Here is an 8,235-nt window from a genome sequence, read left to right on the forward strand (position 1 = left end):
CAAAAGTCAGCACAACTTTAGAGACATCCTGCACCCGCTATAGATTGATACAGAAGGCATGTTAGCTAAGGGTTAATACGATGTTTGTCTTGTCCTGTGCCTCTAGAATGTCTCTTTACCTGGCACTGAAATTGCAACATTTCACATCCCCCCTCCATTAGACACCTTAACATAAGTAAAAAGCATTCTAAATATAATGTACTATACTTATTCACTGTTAGCTACTTTCTTTTCTAGTTACGTAACATCTTAATGACACTTCTAGCTACACAAACAGATTACATTATCCGATTAATACCTTGTGAGAGCTGAATGCATCTATTTTCTGGTAGTTAGCAACAAGCAATTTACCTTCCTGGTAAAGAAGTCTATTTATGAGAGCTGTTTCCCCCAATATATTCTGTTTTCAAGAGTGAGTTAGTTGCACAAACCTGGATAAAGTGCATTCCTTATCTGAGACGTGTCTCTACAGCATCTAGCAATGTATGTGACTTAAAATGTTGCAAGCTGTTTTTTTCCATTTCACCGTAGGCCTGGCTGTAAAGCACCATGGAGCCTTGGCTTAATTTGGTAAACAGGGGTCAGCCACCTCCACACCCTCAACAACCTTTCCTCCTGGGCCCCTTAAAGATGCTCTATGGCACACACATAGCAGCATTCAAGCTATTAGCTAACACAGTGTTTCCCAAACTTGGGACGCTGCTTGTTTAGGGAAAGCTCCTGGCGGGCCGGGCCGGTTTGTGTACCTGCCGCGTTGGCAGGTCCGGCTGATCGCGGATCCCACTGGCCGCGATTCGCTGCTCCAGGCCAATGGGGGCTGCTGGAAGCGGCAGCCAGTACGTCCCTTGGCCCACTGAGCTAACAAATAGATTAGGCACATAAGGATAGGGAAGTGCATGTGTTTCATTTCATCTCAGGACAAATTTTTCAAATCAAGGCTGATGATGTCTGTGGGAGTTTTGCCTCAGAAAGGACTACAGGATCAGCCTTAAAATCTGTAAGAAGGGCTTTTACACCATCCAAACTTGCCTCTCACACTTCTGCTCCCAAAGATTTCCACAAGCCTATTTGTCTACCACATTTCCCGCCTTCTTTTATGCCACAAGAGTACATACTCGACTATCCCCTAGGAGCCCACTCCATGAACAACTCCTGCATGACAGTTTTGTGACCAACAAGTCTTTCAAGCAGTAAATGGAGCTGCTGCTGCTCAGCGCTTCTGCCTAAATATGCATGTAGGAGCTTAGCTTTAGGAACCTATTTTTGAAAATCTTGGTCAAACATTTTACATAGACAAGGGCACAGTATAGCTTCCTTCAGAGCAGGGGTTGAATTGGAAGGAAAAGCACTACTCTCCAAAGCTCTGCTCACGGGTGACACCAATATAAAATACCGTTAACAGCAAATTAGGATGGTCACTTTGCATGCTTTGAATGAAATAGTTAATTCTTGACATTTAAATTTCATAATTAGGTTTTGGCGTTAACACCCCACTAAGATGAATGGAAGCAGTTCACACCTCTCAGAACTACTGTTTCAGGCTCTCTGCAGACATCACTGCTTTGATTACATTGGGTTTTCACTTTTAAGATTACTTTTGCAAACATAAGGGCTAGAGGGTTTTTTTAAAAAGTCTAAATTCTGGATCAAAATATGGCAGCCACCAGGGAAAAGTACCAGCCTTCTGACCAGTGCAAACTGCCTCAATTCAATCTCTGGTTTAACACATACTAACTCATTTTAGATCTGACTTTTTCATTCCCGGGGCTCACAGAAAGTCATCATGAAGTGACTGCACTGTTGGCATCCTTCCTACAGCAAGTCCTTGGTTTCTTCTTTCAAAGAGGTGCTCACAAATATTTCTTCTTGAGAACTGCCTCATCATGGTACCTTCCACCTACTGCCCACCAGCTGCACCCTTTGTTGTCCTTGGTGGTGGTCTCAAAATGCACACTAACTAGAGTAACACAAGCCCTTATTCCATTCCCACTGGATGAGATACTATTACAAACAAGAATCTTAATGAGATAGGGTGGAGTTGGAGAAAAAAAGCAATTTTTGTTCCTCTATTCAGCTCCAAGGATTTGGATGGCAGGAGAGAAATCTCTTGAGCCAACATCATGGTATAGTACTCAAGACAAGAGCTGTTTTCATGCCACAGCTCACTGATTGTAAAATACTTCAGCGAATATATGTAAAATTTAGAGAGTCTATAGCGGTAGCCTATATAAACCACGGGGAAGGCATAAGAAACTGAGGCTTTGGCTACACTTGCATTTCAAAGCGCTGCCGCGGCAGCGCTTTGAAGCGCTAAGTGTAATCAAAGCACCAGCGCTGGGAGAAAACTCTCCCAGCGCTGTCCGTACTCCACTTCCCTGTGGGGAATAACGGACAGCGCTGGGAGCACGGCTCCCAGCGCTGGGGCTTTGACTACACTGGCGCTTTGTAGCGCCGCAATTTGCAGCGCTGCAGAGGGTGTGTTTTCACACCCTGCTGCAGCGCTGCAAATTTGTAAGTGTAGCCAAGCCCTTAGAAATGTCCAAAAAATCAGACTGTAAACATTTAAACCAGCAAGTGCTTCACACATCTGTAAAGTACACAGAACACTGTTAGCATCTCACACACACACACACAAAACAGTGGTAATGTAACAGGTTTAATCTCTGCTAACTACTTCTCTGCTCAAGATAGCATTTCCAAAAGTAAGGAGTGCACCCCCTGGTGTGAATGGACAAGCTGTGGGGCCAGAGCAAACATATCAATTTAGCTGGTTAGGTTTTCAACAACCCATGGCAGGATTGTGTGCGTATGCACACACACATGGCAGGGTGAGGTGGGGAGTGGGTAATAGGTTTTCATTTTCCTCCACATGAGCTCAGCTAGTTTGAGACATAAATCCTGCCCCTTCTTCCATGGGTGTGGATGCTACCCACACAGTGGAAAAGGTGTGGTTCTGCTACACAAAATAATATTGCGGCACTACACAATAATAGGGGAAGGGTGGAGATGGGATGGGTTCAGGACTAGATTCTATAGTGCCTACCTGCAGCGGGAGGGCTGCATTACGATGTGTTATGTTCACACACACACACAGAGAAATTAGATAAAAACAAACACACCTTTGCTGGGAGGTTGCAACAAAACACTACTTTAGTTCTTAGAATTGCAAATGAAATTCAATTCACAAGAACCAAAACAAAAAACAGAGAGAGGAAACAAGCTACGTCCTAAAAACAGCTGCACAACAAACCCCTGCCTTACTTTAGCTGTCTGTCTGCAAAACTGACCACATGAATTACTCCTGAGGGCATTCTGCAGCAAAAAAATAAAAATTCTGCATACAATATTTTAAAATTCTGCAAGTTTTATTTGTCAATAAATAAATGCAGAGGCTCCAGCATGGCAGTGGGGAGCACAGGCCACTGGTTGTACAAAGGTGGGAGATCACCCTGCAGATTCCCCACCCCGAGACATGGACCCAACCCTGACACAGCAGGCAGCTCAGTGGGGGCTCCGGGTGTAGGGGCAATGGGCCTCTGCAGGGGCATCCAAGTTGAAAGCAGTTAGGGCTCAGCAGAGGGGTCTGGGTGTGGAGGTCTTAGCAGGGCCGCCCAGAGAATTCCGGGGGCCCGGGGTCTTCGGCGGCGGGGGGCCCTTCCGTTCCGGGACCCGCCGCCAAAGTGCCCCCCGCCGCGGGTCTTCGGAGCACTTCGGTGGCGGGTCCCGGAACAGAAGGGGCCCCACGCCGCCGAAGACCGGGCTGCGCTTCGGCGGCGGGTCCCGCTTCTCCCCCCCGGCCCCGGCCCCTCCCCGGCCCCGGCTTCGCCCGCCCGTCCCCCCGGCCGCGGCCCCGGCCCCGGCTTCGCCCGCCCGCGGCCCCGGCCCCGGCCCCGGCCCCGGCCCCGGCTTCACCCGCCCGGCCGCGGCCCCGGCCCCGGCCGCGGCGTCGCCCGCCCACCCGCCCGGCCGCGGCCCCGGCCCCGGCCCGGCTTCGCCCGCCCGCCCGGCCGCGGCCCCGGCCCCGGCCCCGGCTTCGGCTTCGCCCGCCCGCGGGGCCTGAGCTCCATCCCGCTCCGAGCCGCGTGGTGAGGGGGCGGGGCTGTGAACCCCACGCCGAGCGGAGGCAGCTGCCCCGCCCCCTCCCCGCGCCGCTCTGAGCGGGGCGGGGCTCAGGCCCCGTTGGAGCTCCCAGCCCCGCCCCCTCACCATGCGGCTCGGGGCGGGGCTCAGGGGCTCGGCCGGAGTCTCGGCGCTTCATGCGCCGAGGCTCCAGTAGAGGGGCGGAGGCGGGAGCCTCCGCTCTTCTCTTGGGGGCCCCTGCGGAGCCCGGGGCAAATTGCCCCCTTTGCGCCCCCCTCTGGGCGGCCCTGGGTCTTAGTAGAGGGGTCTGGGTGCTGGTGAAGTGGGGCTTGGTGGGGTGGGGGTCTGGGTGCAGTAGATAGGGGTCAATGGCATAAGGGCCTGAATGTGGGTGCTCAGGGTAGTGCAGGAGCATGGGGCTTGTCAAGGTGCAGGGTTGAAGACAGGGAGCTCAGTGGAGGGTGATCTGGATGCAGGGGTGAGGATCCAGAGGCAGGGAGTCTGGGTGCAGGGATTGAGGTTCAGTGGGGTGGGGTTTAGGTATGGACAGGTAGGGGGATACTGGGTGTACAAGGTGAGACTTGGCAGGGATGTCTGGGTATGGGAGGTTCAGATGCACGGGGGTTGGGCAGATGGGGGAGCAGCTCCCCATACAGTGGCCTCTCCCCCCACAGCTGAGAAGCAATCGGGACAGGAAGCAGGAGAGGATGCTGAGTTTCCTGCAGCTGGGGGAGGTTCTGACACAGCCCCAGCCACTCCTTGCAGGGGAAGAGGAAATCCTGTCCTCCCCTGCCTCCAGCCTCGCTGGGACTAGCAGCTGATCCTGGTTCAGGGTAGGAGCCACTGGCTGAGGTGTCCCCAGCTCTGTGGTGATTTCTCTCTCCACCGGCTGCTCTGAGTGCCTGAAATGATATACCTGTGCAGCTAGGGAGTGGTGTATAACTGCTCTTGCAGCTTCCCTTTGCTTCTGCAGCAGAAAGTCATTTTTCTGCAGGGAAGCAAAGAAATCTGCAGGGGACATGAATTCTGTGCATGCATGGTGGTGCAAAATTCCCCCAGCAGTAATGAATGCACACTTCCTACAGAACCCCCTAGCCCAGGAACAGGAACCCCCACACTAACTCTAAAGGAGAGAACTTGCAATTCACTTCAGCTATTGTGCTGACATAGCTTCTGCAGTCTTGGGTGAAGGAATCCTTCCCTCCCTGTCCCCTGTGCATGCACCTAGCTGCTTGGGCTGGGCAATGGGTAGAGTATTTGACCCTATATGCAGAGCTTTGGCTGTAACACTGAACCAAAAGTCAAGATAGTTTAGTCAAAAGAAGTCTCACTTTAGGAACCAACTCCAGACCAATTTCATTTCATTTGTCAGACCTAGGGTTTCTCATTACAGAGCACAGGCCCCAGAAGCAATTTCAAAACTCAAAGCCAGACAAATAGTGCACATCTTTATTAGTTTTCCCTTGTTCCAGCATTAAGGAGATCTCTAGAAACTTCAGTGTTGAGGACTATAGCTCCCAAAGATATTACACAACTCAAGAAGTTTCATTCTTTAGTTCCCATAAAGCTGGGAGCATTCAGTTTTAAACAGACATCTTCAGAAGCTTTCACTAGCAAACTGAATCCTCAAAGGGAGAGCTCTTAACTAAAAGAGAGCAAATGATAGGTACTCTCTGCTAACATTTATCACTCAGCTTGGTTCCCACATGACTTTAATCAAGGAGTAGCATTTCCACACAGTGGGCCAGTGCCCAGCTGCATCTAACACACATTGCACTCCAGGGCTAGAAATGCCATTGCAGAATAAACAGCTTCCCCTTTTAAAAATCTCTGTCCAAAATTAAGCTTTCCATTCCTCCTTGAAGATTGAATCTTATTTTAATGTCGCTTTTAGCAGGTGTCTGTATTTTTCCATTATGAGGTGGCTTTACAAATAGCTGTTGAAGCCAGAAGAATCTGCAAACTACAAACCTTATTATGCACTTTAAATAACTAGGCAGGGAAAAACTCATTGGGGCAAATTCATTCCTGCTGTGATTAATGTGTTTGTCCTCACAGACCTGAATGTAGCACTTTGTACTTGTTGTGTTGTGGTGCGAGCAGGGGGGCACAAAGGCTCATACTGGTTCAGCAAGGGGCAGTGCTTTTTTAACAATAATTCAAAAGGGATCCAGCAGAATGAGCAGTGTTACTTGGGTGCAGTGAGACCTCTCCCCCAGCTGTTAACTCTTTGAGTGGCTACCTGCACGTTGTTGCCAGCTGCCCACTTTCCAGTGTGGAGAGAGAACTTTCAGGTAAGGGGCTGCCCAGGGGTATTTGAAACACAGTTTCTGTTTTTAACAGACTCTCTTCAGAGGTAATTCAGCCCTGTGCCAGTACTGAGGCTAGTACAAGGACAGATGGGAGGGAGCTTGTACACTTACATACACTCATCCTGATACTGCTAAGGGCTGGTTTGCAGGCTTCCTGGCTGTATAGACCCTCCACCCCTATAGGCCTTGTGGCAGCTGCAGAATAATCATGGAATAAGACCAGACCAGCCACACCCCTCCCTCCTCAAACCCCTACCAGAAACCTCTCTCTATTGAGGCTCCTGCATGTAGGAGTATAGGCCCAGCTCTGTGCCCTTCCTCTCCCCACCCCCCAAGGTATTCTGATAGAGGTATGTGGCTTCTTTGTGGTCTGGACCCAATGCAATTGTGGACTAGGGTCCCTTGTGTTGAATTGTCTGCTTAGGGATTGTCTCTCTCTGTATGTCCTACTTAGTCTTGGCTATGTTTAATTTCTGAGCCCTTCAGGAGAAAGATTTATTTTGACAGTAACTCAGACCATGACATATGCTGTTTCAGAAAAATCCACCGCACAGGTTATAAATTTTAGGTGTGCCAAAATAATAATAAAGTCATGTCTGTGTTACAGGGTTTTCTGGCACTGCTTTGACTCGTTTGCCAGATCCCACTCCCCTGCCCCAGCTAGGCCCTAAATTGCAGGGATGGTCCTTCATCTGGTGAGACTGAATGGAATTTCCTGTAGAACCAAACCAAACCAACCCCTCTGCCCTTAAGCTCCTCTCATCTGAGAGGCTTGCAAGGCAACACCAAGCACCTGATTCTCCTCTCACACCTCCAGGAATTCAGTGGTGTTACTCCTGAGTTACATCAGTAGAAGTGAGTCGAGCATTAGGTGCAAGAGGCTGACTCCTCAAGATCCCAGGAAGGGAGAGAGCATCTCTAGATTGTGTAACCGTCTCTATTTCCCCAGAAGAGAGCAAATGGGTCCATCCCCAACTGCATTTGTAAACTAGCCAGCACGTATGTGTGCTGTCGCTGCCCTCTGCTGGCTTACGTTTCAGACTTGCTCAAGTGGGCGTGAGCATGTAGGCAATAGACGCTAGGGCAGAGCTTTCAATGCCTTTTTTTGCTGGAACCACCCCTCGCCCAAGCCTTGTGATAGATTTAGCTGAACTGGGGGTATGCGGGGAAGGCATGGCAGCCTATTCTCCTGTGTCCCTTGGTGGTAGCTGGGCCAGGGGATGAGGAGAGCTCGCCTTTCTCTCTATCACCTGTCTCTCTTCTGGAGTTTGAAATTTTGTTTTAAATATATTTCCCCCTCATTTGTGTATTTTAACATTTTTTGTGGTGTGTGTGTATATATATGTATGTATTTGTACTTTATTAGCAACTCCAGGGTCACATGGCGCTAGACACTGTACAGACACAGTCTGTGCAGAGGCGATGCATGTGGGTTCATGTCCCCCCCGATTTGCTGCTTTGCTTGAACTGAGCAGGGTCACATGGCCGAGCATTCTCAGTAACACTGCTGAAGCTGATGGCCCTCACTCTGCCCCTCCCCCACTATTGGCAGGCATGGGTTGTCTCTGAGCCTGTCCACACTAGGGTAAGATGCATGTGAACTAACACGTTTTAACCAATGCATTTTAGAACCTGAATGTAGACAGGGGAAGCTGTATTCCCTATGAGGATGCCGCATGACTAACTAATGTGTTAACGTACAACTTGCCTTGAAAGAGACGGCCCCTGCTGTAAAGAGTTTGTAATTTGAATACACAAACCACACGAATGGAAGGAAGAATTAACCCACTTATACAGTTGGGGAACTGAGGCAGGGAGGCTAACTGACTTGCCCAGGGTGTCA

This window comes from Mauremys mutica, chromosome 1 (genome assembly GCF_020497125.1).
Source record: "Mauremys mutica isolate MM-2020 ecotype Southern chromosome 1, ASM2049712v1, whole genome shotgun sequence".
In the NCBI taxonomy this organism is placed as follows: Eukaryota; Metazoa; Chordata; order Testudines; family Geoemydidae; genus Mauremys; species Mauremys mutica.